The sequence below is a fragment of the Homarus americanus genome, unplaced genomic scaffold (genome assembly GCF_018991925.1).
Source record: "Homarus americanus isolate GMGI-L3 unplaced genomic scaffold, GMGI_Hamer_2.0 scaffold57511, whole genome shotgun sequence".
In the NCBI taxonomy this organism is placed as follows: domain Eukaryota; kingdom Metazoa; phylum Arthropoda; class Malacostraca; order Decapoda; family Nephropidae; genus Homarus; species Homarus americanus.
The window spans coordinates 179,923-198,932 of NW_024753206.1; positions in this window are offsets into that span (position 1 = coordinate 179,923).

Below are 19,010 nucleotides of genomic sequence, written 5' to 3' on the forward strand. Positions count from 1 at the left end.
TGTGTGTGAGTGTGTGTGTGTATGTGTGTGTGTGTGTGTGTGTGTGTAACAATCCCTCACCAACACTATCCTGTAACACACACACACACACACACACATCACCGTTACAGTAGGATACACAAAGTAACTGTAACTGTACCACATAGTTAATTTAGTCACTGTAACCCACATTTAACCAGAATATACTGTTGCCGCCCCGCCCAAGGTCGACCCGTTTGGTAGGAGCGTTTCCACGCTCATACACGTTCACTTTACGACAAAAAATTGACACACACGTTCACTTGACAAAATTGACACACACACACGTTCACTTTACAACAAATAGACACATACACGTTCACTTTACGACAAAATAGACACACACACACACACACACACACCGTTCACTTCACGACAAAATAGACAAATAAGTTCACTTTACGACAATATAAATGATTTTTCCCAATCTCAGTAGTTACTGTTGGAGAAGGAGGCGTCCGGTAATAAATTTAGGGGAGGCAAGGCGAGCTTCAAAAGGGCAAGGCGGAGCTCAAATAGGCAAGGCGGTGCTTCAAATAGGCAAGGCGGATCAAATGGGCAAGGCGGGCTTCAAATGGGCAAGGCGGTGCTTCAAATAGGCAAGGCGGTGCTTAAATGGGCAAGGCGGTGCTCAAAAGGGACGCGGTGCTTAAATAGGCAAGGCGGTGCTTCAAATGGGCAAGGCGGTGCTTCAAATGGGCAAGGCGGTGCTTCAAATAGGCAAGGCGGTGCTTCAAATGGGCAAGGCGGTGCTTCAAATGGGCAAGGCGGTGCTTCAAAAGGCACGGCGGTGCTTCAAAAAGGCAAGGCGGTGCTTCAAATGGGCTAATGGGGGCTAATCATCAGGTAAAGCAAACACGCGAGAGAGAGAGAGAGAGAGAGAGAGAGAGAGAGAGAGAGTCTTCAGGTGATACAAGAAGACAAATATTTTCCAACCACAAAATAACACAGTGACTTGACGCCTTTAAATACAATTGAAGGCCACAGGTAGGTTGGGGTCCCCTAGTCTGTGAAATTAACCACAGGTAAGATGAGAATTTGGCTCGAGTTACAATAGGTGTCTTAGTGAGTGACGCCAACAAGGGTTGAGTTACAATAGGTGTCTTAGTGAGTGACGCCAACAAGGCTTGAGTTACAATAGGTGTCTTAGTGAGTGACGCCAGCAAGGCTTCAGTTACATAGGCTTAGTGAGGACGCCAACAAGGTGAGTTACAATAGGTGTCTTAGTGAGTGACGCCAACAAGGGTTGAGTTACAATAGGTGTCTTAGTGAGTGACGCCAACAAGGCTTGAGTTACAATAGGTGTCTTAGTGAGTGACGCCAACAAGGCTTGAGTTACAATAGGTGTCTTAGTGAGTGACGCCAACAAGGGTTGAGTTACAATAGGTGTCTTAGTGAGTGACGCCAACAAGGGTTGAGTTACAATAGGTGTCTTAGTGAGTGACGCCAACAAGGCTTGAGTTACAATAGGTGTCTTAGTGAGTGACGCCAACAAGGGTTGAGTTACAATAGGTGTCTTAGTGAGTGACGCCAACAAGGGCTTGAGTTACAATAGGTGTCTTAGTGAGTGACGCCAACAAGGGTTGATTGTTAATAGGTGTCTTAGTGGGAGTGACGCCAACAAGGCTTGAGTTACAATAGGTGTCTTAGCGAGTGACGCCAACAAGGGTTGAGTTACAATAGGTGTCTTAGCGAGTGACGCCAACAAGGGTTGAGTTACAATAGGTGTCTTAGCGAGTGACGCCAACAAGGCTTGAGTTACAATAGGTGTCTTAGTGAGTGACGCCAACAAGGGTTGAGTTACAATAGGTGTCTTAGTGAGTGACGCCAACAAGGCTTCCTCCGACCTCTCTGGAACATGGGATTTTTCTAGGCGATAATTTCTAGTTTCTGTGACATAAATTCCCCAAAATTAACCATTTGTTTCTGATTACAGGAATTTGTTATAATTTCGTTATGACAAGTAAAAAATAAACTGGATTACAAACTTTGTGGGCGATAAAATAAGACCCAAAAAAATCTTCGTAACTGTTTCTGAATAAAGGAATTTTAGTTTGAATTTATCTCTAATAATAATAATAATAATAATAATAATAATAATAAAATAATAATAAAATAATAACAATGATAATAATAATAATAATAATAAAATAATAATAATAATAATAATAATAATAATAATAATAAAATAATAATAATAATAATAATAATAATAATAATAACAATAATAATAATAATAATAATGTAAGAATTCATTCCATCATCAACCCACACGCCCAACCTAACTCCCTATTGGTGACCATCTACGGAGAACTAACAACGATGCTTTTTTATTGGTTAACCACCTTGACGCGAGGACCCAAGGGCAGGCAGTCCCCAGATGGTACCAAGAGCGCCGGGTGGGAGCGTGTTGGGGTATGCTGGGAGGAGGGGTACTTTCACTCTTACGACACACACCACCGCCCACACTTGCTCGCTGAAGACACGCTGGAAGGAGGGGGAGCTGGGGTGGAGCGGGGGAGGGGGAGCGGAGGGGTAGAGGGTGGGGGGGAGGGCCATCTTTCAGGGTCAACATGACTCTTAATATCCACAAGATTAATGTTCCTGGTAGGTGAAGATGTTAAGACGGCTGGTGTTTATCACTGACACTGTATAACTCCCATAACTACACCTAACCTAACCAAACCAAACTTAACTTAACCTAACCTAACCAAACCTAACTTAACCAAGCCAAACTTAACCTAACCAAAGCTAACCAAACTTAAACTAACTTAACCTTTACCAGATACGGTCCCGGGCGTTGATGACATGAATTAAGTGAAGATTATCAAATATGGTCTCCTAACTGTTGCTAATGCGAACGTATCTAGTTAAGGTAGTCTCGGTATATGTCTCCTAGCTAGAGTAAGTGAACGTATGTAGTTAAGGTAGTCTCAGTATATGTCTCCTAGCTAGAGTAAATGAACGTATCTAGTTAAGGTAGTCTCAGTATAGTCTCCTAGCTATAGTAAGTGAACGTATCTAGTTAAGGTAGTCTCAGTATATGTCTCCTAGCTAGAGTAAATGAACGTATCTAGTTAAGGTAGTCTCAGTATATGTCTCCTAGCTAGAGTAAATGAACGTATCTAGTTAAGGTAGTCTCAGTATAGTCTCCTAGCTAGAGTAAGTGAACGTATCTAGTTAAGGTAGTCTCAATATAGTCTCCTAGCTAGAGTAAGTGAACGTATCTAGTTAAGGTAGTCTCAGTATAGTCTCCTAGCTAGAGTAAATGAACGTATCTAGTTAAGCCTTTCTATAATCTTGTAATAATTGTAGTTTATCTTCTTCACTTACGAGGGATAATCACTTTGAGAACTTTAGTATGAATGTGGAGGCGATGTGGGTAAGGCGAAGCGGAGATGTGGATAGCGGTGTGTAGGTGGAAAGAGGAGTGGGAGGAGAAACATAAACTGATAAGGAGAAAGAGAATAAGAGAGGGTGAGGGATAACGAGTCATGTTTTTGTTTATTGTAAGGAGTAAAATTAAGGAATTGGTGAGTCATGAAAAGAATGGGATAATTAGATGAAGGAAAGAGCGACAGTGAAGTAGGGAAGAGGAGGAATGGTTGAGGAATGGAAGCTGTAGGGGAGAGTAAGAGAAGGGTGAGGGAAGTATGCAGTACATCCGTCATGAAGGTGTGAGGGAGAGATGAGGAAGGAAGTTATGGGGGGAGGTGCTGTGGTCTCGGCAGAGGTCCGGTACGGAATGTGTGGAGGAGCTTGGCGGCCTCGCAAGGTTGTCCCGCTCAGAGAAAACATACGCCACTCTCCTCCTCCTCTACTGACACGCACAACGACACACCGCGATCAGCTTCTCCCTACCAGTACTCTTGAGACGTCCAAGTTGACTTACGGTCACATTAAGTATGTTAAATTTATGTTACAGTGCATTCTCGGCTGCCAAAAACAACAACAAATAGATTGAACTAGTGTGTGGCAGCGTGTCAGTACCGCCCCTGTATCTGTAACTTACCCTCTCATAGCGCTGCCTGTCCTCCGCCTTGCCGATCTTCTCGTTCTCGAGGTGTATGATGGTTGCCCTCAGCTCCTGGATGTACGAGGACGTGGACTCATGCCTTGACGCCAGCTTCTCCAGCTGTTCGAGAGCACTGATGACTCTAGGCATGAGCCCCGTCACCGCCTCTGCGCCATTCCTGTCTATTATTTTCTCAAATTCTTTGCCAATCTCCGAGGCCAAGTCATAAACATCCACCACACTGATACGGAGATCCTCCTCCTCCATATCTCGCTCAATTTCGATTTGGAACGGCATGAAACTTGAGGAATTTGGACACCAACACGATCACAAAGGCTGCCAGACAAACACTGGCAAGGCAGATCAGCTGATGTCTGGGCGAGCCATCTGGCGGCGGGCGCGGGAAACATGCGCCGTCAAACCCGTTCTCTGTCACTCGCGCAGTTCAAGGGCGACACTCCCGTCCTCCTGCCCCGCCGACCAGCGAAAGTTGCTCCTTAAAATTCGCACGACAACTCTCTAAGAGGGAGAGTCGGGGAATGTACGCTGGTATTTAATCACACAAAAGAAAGCGACGGAATATTTACCCACGCGTTTGCGACGAACACACTTGTTGAAGATTAAAGCATTTAATTACGCGTTTAAACAATGAAAATGAAACAGGAAAGATGAATGAATGCTTTTAAAATCCATGCCATTAAAAGAAAATAGCCCATTCAGTTGATTATAGCTCATTTTTTTCTTTAAGTACACTTGAATATCGTGTAAACTGCATAATGCTATTCACATCCGACGAATTATTAGCACTTTAGTGGAACGTTGCATTGAGCGGCATTAGAGATTATTTATACTGCAGTTCACGCCATAATCAATTGAGTAAATAAATACTGTGTAGACTTGGATGGTCGTAACGTTCAAGCAGCAATGACCATAAGTTAGTGTTTGTGATAAGTTGTCTTGTATGAGAGGTAACGGAAGCTGACATGTTTTAGATCAGTAACGTGCCTGCTAAACCATCACTAGTTTTATATCAACCTAACAACCTAAACTAACTTATCTATACCTCACCTAACATAACTATAATTTAACCAAAACTAACTTAATCTAACTGTATAATATATGGAATAAAAGTGCATGACTATATACCTAAAGTCTGTGCCACTCAGTACTATAGGGCTGCCACTCGGTAAACTAAGGTTTCACTCAATAAACTAAGGCTGGCATTCAGTATACTAGGGCTGTGCCACCCAGTACACTCGGGTTATGCCACTCAGTAAACTAGGGTTCGCCTCCTGTTCTGGGGGTCGCGTGTTCGGTCCCCGGGCACCTCCCCAATTAACCCACCTGTTCAGTAAAAGCTACCTGACTTTACAATTGGGGAAATAAAAGACGCTCCTTGTACCGAAGAGTCCCGCACTACACCCGGCCGATATTTATTGTTTCCATAAGAATGGGTAGTAATAAATTTAAAATAATCACAATGAAGCAAAAAATATTAATATTATCTTGATATAAGCAATTAAAGCATATATTTCCCATTTATCTAGAAGCAAAGGCTTTAGCACTTTTTAAGTAAATCTAGCAATACTTTTCGTTGATCTGGACTCGCATTTTCCTGCCTAAAATACGGTCAACTTTGTTTTTATCCTGTGTGGACCACAAGGTTTGCGTGGCAGCTCCAGTAATTTGCCGCTATAATGCCAAGGGTAAAATGTTGTGTGCCGAATTCTATTTCAACGGCAAGGCAAACGCCTTCTTTAAGATTTTATCAGCTGCCAATCAATGAAAGGAGAAGAAAACTAAAGAAAAATATCAGGAATGTAACCCTAAGAGACGAGTTCTAAGTGGACCTTGCACTTAGGTTGCAAAAAGCCATACAAAAATCGTGATCCAGCAATATTGCCGTGGACAGCTGATTAACTTTCAGTGATAAGCAAATATAATAAGAAAATACAACTTTTATCCACTGACTCGGAGATCCGGAGGCAACAAGGCGGGAAGCGTGGTGCTTCAGGTACAGTAGGCTACATACATTTAGATGTGTAAATAATAATATCACTGGGTCGTCTTGGTTTGATTTGTTTATTATGTTAATAAAAAACAGATAATTCTATTGGCGTTTTAAGGGCCGATTATAAAAATGTATTTTGTTGAGAAGTAATAACAAAGTACTGAAAATTACATTTAAATTTTTATTAATGGTTCAACAAAAGAATACACTTCAAAGGAAATGCTAATTGGAATAGGTTAAGCTTAGGTTAGTGTTGATCCTTCTAACATGTTAACACGAACTAGACATACAAGACTTAATCCACTTAATACTCGAAAATTATGAGTTAACACGTTCATTAACTTAGTGGCTTCATTCCCCACCTGTTGAGTTAGAACTACATTCATCAACATAAATATGGCAGGTTCCTTGTCCTTGTCATATATCACAGCAAAACAAATACTGCTAAGTACCGTAGGCTAATACAACCTGGAGATAGTAAAGGCCTGGGGAGGATTAGAACAGAAATAGACAACGTGTTCATGTAATATTATCCGTTTTGTTTGTATAGAATTTAATTATGTCGATATAAAAAAATTATCCCTGATGACCAATAGTTATGTTACGCCAGGAGAAAAGCTATTTTTTCCCTTTCCGTCTGCTCTGAAAATGTCACATATTCCCAGAATGTCTTACTATCAGCTAATGACCATTGAAATTTATTACCTGAAGATAATCAAATGATCCCTTGACATAACCTCACAAAGCCTAACCTAATTTAATCTAATCTAACTATACTGTGTCGTTTTCGCTTTTACAGGTAATTAATGTTTTGTTCATAGAATAGACATAGCATTAACAGAGTAGACATGTTGTGAATAGTAGCCATTCTTGATAAAAATAACGGAAGTACAGTAGATTAGATGGGTATTAAGTTACTGAGGAATCATCCCACTGTTCGTCCGACACATAACAAGGCTCTTAGCTTTAGCTCTTGATAACTCTTAATATAACTGTTGCTGCGGATTCCGTCTCATGTTGGTCTAGTACACAATAATACGGTTGACTCGCTAAGACTACCTTCCGGCCTTATTCTTCCTGATGCTGGACCTATACACCGCCCCCCCCCCCTTCCAGTGCTACTGACAGAGAATACGTTCTACCACTTTTATCCTTAAAACCCATCGTAAGGGGGACAAAAGGTCCGTCAGCTTGTCTCTGTGACGCTATGGTCAGTTTCTTCCCTTCTCATATAAGTAACTTCGACGTGGATTTACGGTTCGCAGACATACTGTAATATCGTCTCGGCTCGCATTAGGCGAGTCTCTGGGACGGAGGATGTTCCGCACTTCTCTTTCTGCAAACTTTATAACAATCCCAATTCTAACACTATTTAGCATTAATGCCTCGACTGTCCCACAGACAGGGACCTGTGACAGGGAGAGTCACCTTTACCTGTAGGCTACCTGATAAAATTTAGATGTACTTCCGGTACGCTGCCCACATACTGGTGCAGGCGCTAGGTAAGTTCTCGTGTCGTCCCCTTTAATTTGTATACCCTCAAGTTTGTCGCCATTTGGAAAATTTGCTTGTTAACTAAATGATAATTATCTAGTTGTCTTGTTACATTGTGATAGGCCGCGTGTCTTCTGATGAGTCTGCCGCCCTTTGGGCGTAATTAACTAAACAAATAGCATGACTTAACAAATAAGGGATGTTGGCCTCTGCAGAGCCCAAACACTTCAGGCCCCGCCACTCATCAAACAACTGCTCCACTCCTTACTAACTGTATATAATAGGTTTTAGCCTTTAGTACATCGGCTAGTTGTCATAAATATTAAGGCTGTGTTAACATTTTCGATCAGTGAACTAGGACTCATAATTAATTTCGATGACTTACCTTGTACTCCAACTAGTTTTCGGCAAAGATTTCCCGGTAGAAAACCCTCTACATATATACCATCTTCTTGGATTATCAATTTCGGTGTCTTCGACCACAGAACACTTTAAAATTGCCTCTCTAATATCACTCTCACAAATCAACTTAACCTCTGCCATATCGAACGAAAATAAGCGTGGTCAGGCCTCATGGTGCCGGAGCGGGCAACAAACAATGGCATGGCTCTCGACTCTGGGGACCCTAACTTTTAATTCCCTTCATCAGTCTCTATCTCAGCCTTCCTCTGCCTCCCGCCCCCCTTCCCTCCCTCCATTTCGCCCATTCTATCCCTTCTCCGTTCGTTATATGACCAAAGTAACTCACTTGTTTTATAAATCTCCAATGTTTCTTTGTTTTTGCAGTACATCTCCATTTATATGCCTATCAGTATAACTATTCTTTATCGTTTTCCTCATTTACACACAGTTGCAGGGTCTCAATTGTTTCTCTTACTATTGACAACACTACATACATATATTGTTTCTCACTTAATTGTTTTTCTTTTTGTATTTATTTATTTTTATAATTATTAGTGTTATTATTATAATTATTATTTTATTATTTTATTTTAAATTTTGTATTTATTATTATAAATTTTATTTACTATGAACTATTATTATTATTATTATTATTATTATTATTATTATTATTATTATGATTATTATTATTATTATTATTCCATTTTCGCCCCCCAAGCCCCACTAATATGTTACCTGATACAAGAATCAGTAATCAGTTTTTGTAACGCCTTTTCACTTTAATTAATGAAGAGCAGTGTCACCAGTATAGAGAATATTTTATATAACTTTAAAATTAACTTTTATTACTTCATGACTACTTTTTATTTCACCCATTAATAATTCTGAATAGACAGTTCTGTACATAACACAATAGTGGAGATAGATGGAACCCTTGTCTAACCCTCAACCAACTACTGTACTGTACTCTAATGTTGCCAGGATTTTTTTTTAAGTTCTTATATCCTTCAATAATGTCTATTTTTCTTACATTTACAATTTTTTTTTTGCCTCTAAGCTATATCATTCCAAATTACTTAACTTCATTAGTTCATTTTCCTTCTCTTAGATCCATTTTGATCTTTAAATATATATTTTTAATAACATTTACAAACATGAATTATTACGATATCTTTTTAAACTTAATGCACACAAAGTTTTTTAAAGTAATAACAAAAGATTGATTATTTAAAGTCACTGGGCTGGGATGGTCTCCTTTGAAAGAAACACAATTACATATTTTAATCAAACTACCGTAATGATCCCAATCCTGATCCTTTGTTTAAAAAATTCTGCTGGAAGCTGATCAACCACACAAACCTTATCATTTTCAATTTTTGTTCACATCTTCCTTAACTTCTGATTACAAAATTGGTAGCTTGATCTATGCATCCAAGTAAACTCACACCTCCACTGTAATCATCATTGTACAGTTCTTCTACACCACTGCCTTTACTTCCTCTGCTTCAAACAAGTCATCAGTATCTTTAATTTCCATTGTCTTAACTTGGGGTCTTGAGCTCCTGAATATTGTTTTATACCTGTAGAAGTCAACTACCTATGCTGTATGTTATTCCTGACAATACTTGTGTTATTTACATTATCCTGGGGGGTGATGCTCAAATATAAAGATGCCTAATTTGATGTTTAAACTATGTACTGCACTATGCAATTACCATCTTGATTTCCTTATGAAAGTAATTTTTCCATTTTCATTTCTACTACCTAACCCATATAGTCCTGGTATTTTTCCCTACAGTATTTATATTTGCATTACAACCTTCCATTAACCTAATTAAATAGTCATCAAACTTTACAGCATGTATTCTCATCTGTAAATGTTCTTAAAAGTTTTCTAAGTCATTCTTGTTATCATTTATTGTCATTATTGGTGTATAAACCTGCATTATTGTCAAGTCAATGGGTTTATTATCTGACACTGCTCAATATCCCTTTACACAACTACCCATCTAAAGGTTTACCAACAATACCAACTCCTGCATCATGCTTTTCACTGCAACTAATGTATGAAGTAAAATTCTTCTCTACTAATGCCATTTAAACTTGTCCATCCTACTTCACAATACAATACAGGTATCAAGTAAAAATACCTGTTCATTCTTAAGCCTTGTAGTGCACCTTAAATTTATTGATAAACTGTGTCACCTTAGCTTAATTAAAAGTTACCTGAATTAAAACATAACTAATTAAAAGGTCAGGTCAAACAATACATCATATATTTCATTACTCAAAAAGATGTATTAGTTGTAACTATAATCACTGAATCTTTACTTAAGCCATTATGGGATTTTCATATTGGTCAGGAAATTTTAGACAAAATGTAAAGTTATTTAAACAATATAATTAATCGTTTGTTTTGACACGAAATATAATATTTAACATTTTGAATAATAAGTTACATCATCAGTCAAGTACAGTAGAAAATTGTGAATACTAATAAATAGATAAACATTGCTGCAGCCATATTGTTAGGTCAGGATGATTAGATGAATAAATTTGTTAGATTACATACATGAATCACATTAGAATTAAATTGATATATATTTTTAATATTAAATCTAACATTATATTATTTATTTAGTTATATTAATAGTGTTAAAAGATGATTAAAAGTAACCTTAGTCACTCGGAGATCATCAATTTGGTCAGGAATTTGAAAAATGAAAAATACGATTAATTACACAAGTAAACATGAAAATGGTTTAAACATATAACGTTTAACTTATAAATGTTAAGAACTTGTATTGTATTGTGAAGTAGGATGGACAGGTTTAAAGACCTATTCGTCGTCCCACTTATTTTAGCATAAATCGTGTATGCCCGCGCCATCTCTCATCGTTTAAACACACTAACCAAACTTCCTCAAATGAACGGTACAAAAATCGCACTTTTCTCTCGCTCGGGTGGTGAGTTCGCCTTTGCATTACTCAACGCCTCAATTTCTCAACAGCAATCTATAAGACGGAGGTGTTCTGCTGACCTAGACTTGCTGGAGTGATCATTGGGAGGGGACGAGGCTAAATAACAAACAGTTTAACTAATAAATTCTACTGCTCTTCTATTGGCTGTAAAATTTTCTTTATTTAAATTTGTTAACTAATCCCAGTTGAATTATGATGCCCTAATGCTTCGTAAATAATATCTATGTAATCATCATTATAGTTATGTATTTTTTTTTCATTTTTATGCAGATATCATTCATTAAGTGTGTACGGGATATCATAATCTGACCCCAAAAATTAAGAATTGCCAACATTATATAAGAATGAGTAAAAGTATTGTAGACTTCTTTTAGGTTAACAAATTTACTCATATATTTTTGTAAGATACGAAGATACGTCCTAGTGCTTTGTTTCAAGTTTATTTCAGGTGAGGTATTCATAACAAATTAAAGTAAGTGGCAGCAATAGAGGAGAGGATGTGTTTACAGTATTATTCACGTCCGCCAACTGTTACCAGAGAGCGTGTCGGAAGGCTCCAATATCCGGTAAAACATTTATTCAAAACTAGGGGGATAGTTTTGTCGCTAACTTTACGCATTGTTTGTATATCCTCCACTGTGTATTTTGTTTATATACCTGCATTGTCTATGTACATTGTTTGTATACCTGCAATGTGTATATGTTGAATCAATGTGAACTCAAGACGATTTTACTAAATATCTAACTAAAATCTATCTTTATTATCTTTCTCTTTATCTGTTTATATAAATATCTATCTAATTAACTTTATATCTATCTGTCTATCACACACACACACACACACACACACACCGGTTAACAAGACTAATAGTTAACCACTGAGTATTCACTGTTGCGTTTCGTGTATATTGAGTGTGTGAGTGTTTTATTAATCGCTGCCACACGTAACATGATCACTGTTGTTATATTAGTCACACAGCAGAGATAACAGCACCGATGTAACTTTTGTCACAAGAGATAACAGTACTAATTTAACTTGTTACACAGCAAAGATAACAGTAATACGATAACTTATAATAGAGAGATAAAAACACGTTCGTAGGTTGACATAGTTTCCCTCGCTGGAGAGAACTTGATGAAATGATGTTGATAACGTAATGATGAGAATCAGGCGGATTCTTTTGTCTCCAAGTATTAGAGAAAATCAACATGTGAATCTTTTAAGTTGGGTTTGTTAGATATTACTGTATTGCATGCACTCTTACCATGACGCTACTCAGGTACTGCCACTGTGACACTACCCAGGTACTGTCATTGTAACGCTAACTAGGTACTGTCACTGTGATAATACCCAGGTACTGTCACTTTGTTGCTTCCCAGGTACTACTACTGTACTGTCACGTTACCACTAGGTACTGTCACTGTAGTCACACTACAGGTACCACTACTGTACTGTCACTGTTTCACTACCCAGATACCGTCACTGTAACACTGTCACTGTAACACTACCCAGATACTGTCACTGTCACACTACCCAGATACCGTCACTGTAACACTACCCAGATACTGTCACTGTAACACTACCCAGATACCGTCACTGTAACACTACCCAGATACCGTCACTGTAACACTACCCAGATACCGTCACTGTAACACTACCCAGATACTGTCACTGTAACACTACCTAGGTACTGTCACTGTAACACTACCCAGGTACTGTCACTGTAACACTAGGGGGGTTTAGTGTTGTGGGTGCCAGGTAAGTCCCTCACCCTCCCGGAAACATTAGACAACATGAGCTACACACCAGACTGAGGAGGCCGGGGTCGAACACCTCACACCACAAATTCATGTCAACACTCGGATATTCAGCGCGGCATATATCTCTATCCTTGACCTTTGACGTTTGTTCACAGGACTTGACTTCTCTGTCAACTGAGGGCGGCATCACACACACACTGCAGCTGGGGGTGAGAAAGTCAGCTGCTCCGCCACACACCTCGCACCAGCTGTAGGAGCGCACAGGTGGGTGTTGGTCTTGCATGAGCATGTCATGTTCAGCAGCAGCAGCGGCGGTGTCAGCCCCGTGTCTGTGAAGTCAGGGAACCCTAACCTAGCCTCTGACCTGTAGCCATGACCCCCCCCCCCACCACCAGGTGCTGGGTAGACAGAGGCAAATGACGAAAAGAAACTTACCAACAGTTTCACCCTGCCTGGGGATCGAACCCGAGTCATATTACTAGTGAGCCAAGAAAGTTAACCATAACGCCACACGTTGCCCTGCTTGGCACCCTATACCTAACACTACACACCTGTTACCACATACCGGACACCCTACACCTGACACCATACCTAACACTACATACCTGTTACTACACACCTGATACCCCATAGCACTACACACCTGATACACATGCAGACACCTACACCTGACACTGCCTGTGCACCCTTCCACCTGTTGACACCCCATACCTAACACTACACACCTGTTACCACATACCGGACACCCTACACCTGATACTACACACCTGTTACCCTGACGGTGGCTAGCTGTCGGGTGTTGCTGCTGCATGCCACACCCGTACCGGAGACACTGAAGAAATTATATGGGAATAAAAAAAAATCCACTTGAATTGATGCCAGTAATTAACTTAATCACCTAACCTAACCCACCTCTCACCTTTCACCTGGATGCTATAAACCTCCCCCAGTCACACACACACACACTCTCTCTCTCTCTCTCTCTCTCTCCTCGACGTGTGTTAAAGCAAGGCCCCAGAGGACACCACGAAGCCTCCAGCACAATAGAGAAAACATTACTCCAGGGCCGTCATCAACACATCCACAGCCGCTAACACCTACACAGTACACAGCCGCTAACACCTACACAGTACACAGCCGCCTACACAGTACACAGCGCCTCACACAGCTAACACAGCAACTTACCCAATTTTATCATTATTTTTCACAGCATCTTAGTTCCATTTAGATAATTTACAATATTTTTTTAGCTTATTGTTAATTTGTTATTGTTCTGGGTGTTTTATTTACCTCTTAGCTTTTGTTAACTTGTTCGTGTTACCACTTAATTGTTAGCTTTAGTTATTGTGTTTCCACTTTGTTAGCTTAGTACTACTTAATTAGTCTTATTTAATTTGTTGTTGTTACGTTTCTTTGGTTAGATTATTATTATTTTTTTTACAAATTTACAAGGATTTTTCGTCAGGTATGTGGTGTCAGGTATGTGGTAACGGGTGTGTGGTGTCAGGTATGGGGTATAAGGTGTGTAGTGTCAGGTATGGGGTGTCAGGTGTGTGGTAACAGGTGTGTAGTGTCAGGTATGGGGTGTCAGGTGTGTAGTGTCAGGTATGGGGTGTCAGGTGTGTAGTGTCAGGTATGTAGTGACAGGTATGGGGTATCAGGCATAGGGTGTCAGGTCTGGTGGTCGATAAGGTTGGTCGCGGTGTTGGTGAAGATTTTGACCAAAGAAGTTTGAATCCCTTGTTGATTTTTGGACTTAACTGTGTGTGTGTGTGTGTGTGTGTGTGTGTGTGTGTGTGTGTGTGTGTAGAAAGTGTTTGTTGGTGTTAAATCCCATATAGAACGTGGCTAAACTACTGAACGAAACGAAAATTTCGGACAATTATAAAAAACGATGAATAAATGGTGTGGGAGACATACATACATACATACATACATACATACATACATACATACATACATCCATCCCAAAAAGTCCACAAAACATACACACACACACCCACACTCACATCTATAAGCCAACAAAACACAAAACAGTATAGATAAAAGCAAGATACCTCCTCGGCTTATCGTCCTGGGAGCGTAAGGGATAAACATCGACCAAGATACGACCAGTCGACCAGGGTATAAAAGACCAGCTTGATATCTTGGGTCCACATTCGTAGTCAAGACGGCCTGTGGGAAGCTCCTCCGTGGATATCAGATTGGAGCGACACTGTGGCCACAATGATCCACACCTGCATACAAATGTTGGCACGTACGGATATATACACACATATATATATATTATACACAGGAGAAACACATATATAAATACACAGGAACAACACGCATTCATACATATATTCATTTAATTACATCAACACACACGCACACACACACACACACACACAACATACACAGACAGACACAGCCATGCAACATACACAGACAGACACAGCCATGCAACATACACAGACAGACAAAATTTCTTCTCATAAATGACTCCAGCTACATAAGTTTTCACGTAGGAATATAATAGCAATAACAGAACAGATAAGAGGCAAGAACCTTATATTTATTGTTTTTATGTTAATTTAAATAATGTAGGAAATATCATTCTTCATTGACTGAGGAGGAGAGTTTAAATGAGATGATAATACAGTGATGTGTTTACCTTTATAAAATAACTTGGTGTAACCTTCCCCACTCTCCTCTGATCCCCTAGAACATGGACCTTCCCCCCCCTCTCCTCACCTCCTCCACTTTTCTTCCCCCTTCCCCCTCCCCCCACCTCCACTTTTCTTCCCAACCTCCCACTTTTCCTTCTCTCTCCCTCCTCTCTTCCTTCCCCCCTTCCCCCTCCCCCCTTCCTGCCTCCTTACGCCACACTACCTCATCACACCATAATCATTATTTTTATCATACACCAGACCATGCCGGTATATATGGTAATCATAATGTAATTTGTAGTTATGCAGGAAGTAAAAGCATTCTTTAATAGAGGCGAAATTCATTCTTACTACTGTTATCTGATCACCATAAAGAGATTGCTACTACCTATTCACCTCAATGTGCTGTGACGTCAACAAACACAAGGGGAATAAGTATCAAGGTGGATGGGTTCGATGAGTCTTGAAAATGATCAATACGACTCCCGTTGTCTCGGAAGAGTTGCTCAAATGATTCGTTCGTTGTGCCATATTGCTTCATACAAAAATGGTAAGATTTTTTTTTTTTACCGTGTTCATGTGCGTATATAAGTACAAGTAATACGGACTTACAGTAAGTGTTTATAATAAAATACATTGATAAAGGACAATTATTTTCCTACCTTTTCGAGTTTTATTACCAGAGATTTAACAAGAGTGAGATAGGAAATAGTTGGTCCGAAATACAAGTTGACAAGTCCGAAATACAAGTTGACAAGTCCGAAATACAAGTTGACAAGTCCGAAATACAAGTTGACAAATCCGAAATACAAGTTGACAAGTCCGAAATCACCTTGGAATTAGTGGATGGAATGCAGGCAGCTTCAGCGAGGGAAGGTTCAACTATGTGAAAAATCTTGACAACAAAATACTGCAATTTGAAGCATCCTGGGGAAGAATTTAATTCCCTTGACGCCCCCCACCCCCCAAAAAAAAATTCTCACGTTTAATGTAGTTTTTTTAATTCTGTTAACGTAGTAGAATGATTTATTAGTATCTGATAATGAGACAAATAGGAATAACTAACCGTATCTTTATTTATCCTATTGTAAGTGTATGGCAGTACTGTATTTACCCATATGTGGATAAATATTGGTTCACGGAATTATATACAGGGTGTGTCAAAAAAAAACAATCACTGCCTCAGATAACAACGTCTGTGAGGTCTGGCATAAGTGAAGTTAATAATGTTGTGTTTTTATTATAATACATTGTTTTCACTTAGTCATTTACGAAGACAATGATGCTGTTGTAACGTAAATAATCACTCAGAGTCTTTGTGAACATTTGTAAGGCAGTCTCTCTCTCTCTCTCTCTCTCTCTCTCTCTCTCTCTCTCTCTCTCTCTCTCTCTCAGGATTAGAGTTAGCTCACCTCCGGATGCCAGTCAATACAGCCACAATGTTCATATCCTCGTCAGTTTCCGCCGCTCGCCCCAATCATCACAAACACCAAATATTTTTCTTGATTTTTTTCATACGTGGTGCAATATTGTTTTTGTGTCTGACTTGGTTTAATTGGTATTCGGCTGGTGTGTGTGTTTTTGTTTGTGTTTGGTTTGTGTTTTTTGGTTTATGTGTTTTTTTGTTGTGCTTAGTTTTTGTTTGTGTTGGTTTATTCAGTGTTTGGTTTTGCTTGGTGGTGTTTTATTTTGCTTTAATTTTTGGGGGTTTTGTTTGATTGTTTTGTGTTTAATTTAGTTTTATTTTTGTTTGCTTTTGTTTGATTGTGTTTTGTTTGTTATAGTTTGTTTGTTCAATACTAATAAAAAAAATTTGTATTTATTTCATTATTATTTATTTCCGTATATCATCAACTATACATTAAGATATGTATATAATAAAGAGTGCCGTGGCTGAGTGGATATAGCGGTCATCCTCAGTCCTAAAGAACACTGGTTTGAACCCGAGTCCTCCCGAGTTCATCTAGGTGTGTATGGGTGCTAATCAAGGTGTGTATGGGTGCTAATCAAGGTGTGTATGGGGGCTAATCAAGGTGTGTATGGGTGCTAATCAAGGTGTGTATGGGGGCTAATCAAGGTGTGTATGGGGGCAGATCAAGGTGTGTATGGGGGCTAATCAAGGTGTGTATGGGGGCCGATCAAGGTGTGTATGGGTGCTAATCAAGGTGTGTATGGGGGCTTTACCTGATATAAAAAGTAATACCACCATCGTTGTCTCCTTGTGACCAAAGAATTATTAGGATCAACTGAAGATTAGCCCCCCACTGCTTATTTCACCTGTGGATTAACATAAAGTCCTCGGCAGATGAATATGGAAGAAAATATTATGTTTTTTTTATGTATAAGAAAATTCATATGTATAAATTCAGTCTCAATAGATGAAGTTCATAATTAATCACATTTTACTTCATTAAAGACATAACTTATGGGCTTCTCAAAGGAAAATATTAATACAATACTGTACATGATACTGTAGGAGACAAATTATCAGCACTACTTACACTCCTCATTACATCAAACACACGTGTAATTTAGAAGGTTCCACCAAATTATGTGGAGGAACAAATTTTTAATAATATACAACACTGTGAAAAGTGACAGTGGTTCCCACAGACACGACTGCTCGTACAGTACATCATAGCAAAATAAACAGAAGCTGAACTTAATCTAAAATTGTTCGTATAATGCTCTACTGGTTTACCTGAAACAGTACAAAAGGTTATTTTATTTCTTCCATCATTCCAAGACACAGTGTTAGTATAATAAATATCAATAATAATCATAACAGTGTTGTAGTGCAGTAAGAATAAAGTAAATTAGAATAACCTGCATGGAGCCAGGTTCATATTGTCCGGGGGATGACCCGCACTTCTCTCGTCAACTCTGTAACTGCCCCAAGCTCACACCCTTCAACCCTATTGCCTTGACTGTCCCACTGTCAGGGACCTCCTACCACAAGAATAGTCGCTAACCACAAATGTCACTGCCTACTTATTCTTTATAATTTAGATATAATTCTTGTACACTGACCACACGTTGGTGGGTGCTAACTCCAATTGTTCTCAACTCACATCAATGTCTCCATATTACAAGTCATAGTGTGTCCTGTACCACTGTATTAGTGTCTGACTGCATGGTCTTGTCGCCCCCGGGGTGTAATAAATTAATTAAATAATAATAGCAGTAAGCGTGAGCAGATCTCTAGTAACTACTTAATTAATTACACAAAAATGCTTAAAACTCAATACTAATGAACGCTTTCTATAAAGTATTTGTTTTTTCAATTCCAAATTAAATAAAATAGATGACTGTACTGTATTTGATTTCTATTCAATAATCATAAACGTCCTTTCAGCAAAGTAAATTTAAATTCAGAACGAATGAATATGTAATTTATCTAACTTGCTTTCACGGGCTTTAGACGTCATTTACGTAAACTGTAACTGGTTGCCCATAAAGTAAATAAACAAAACATTTTAACAATACGAGACAAGATAAAAGGTTAAATACCCTCATGTTACTAAGCTCCGCCCCTGATGACGTCACGCGCCGTCGTAAGTGTTCCTGATAGCAAATTCGTTAGTGTGATGACGGCTCAGTAGATGGCGGTAGTAGTTTTCCCTTTAAGTCTTAATAAATAACTCTGTCAGTTGCCAACAGATGGCGCAGCTATGCAC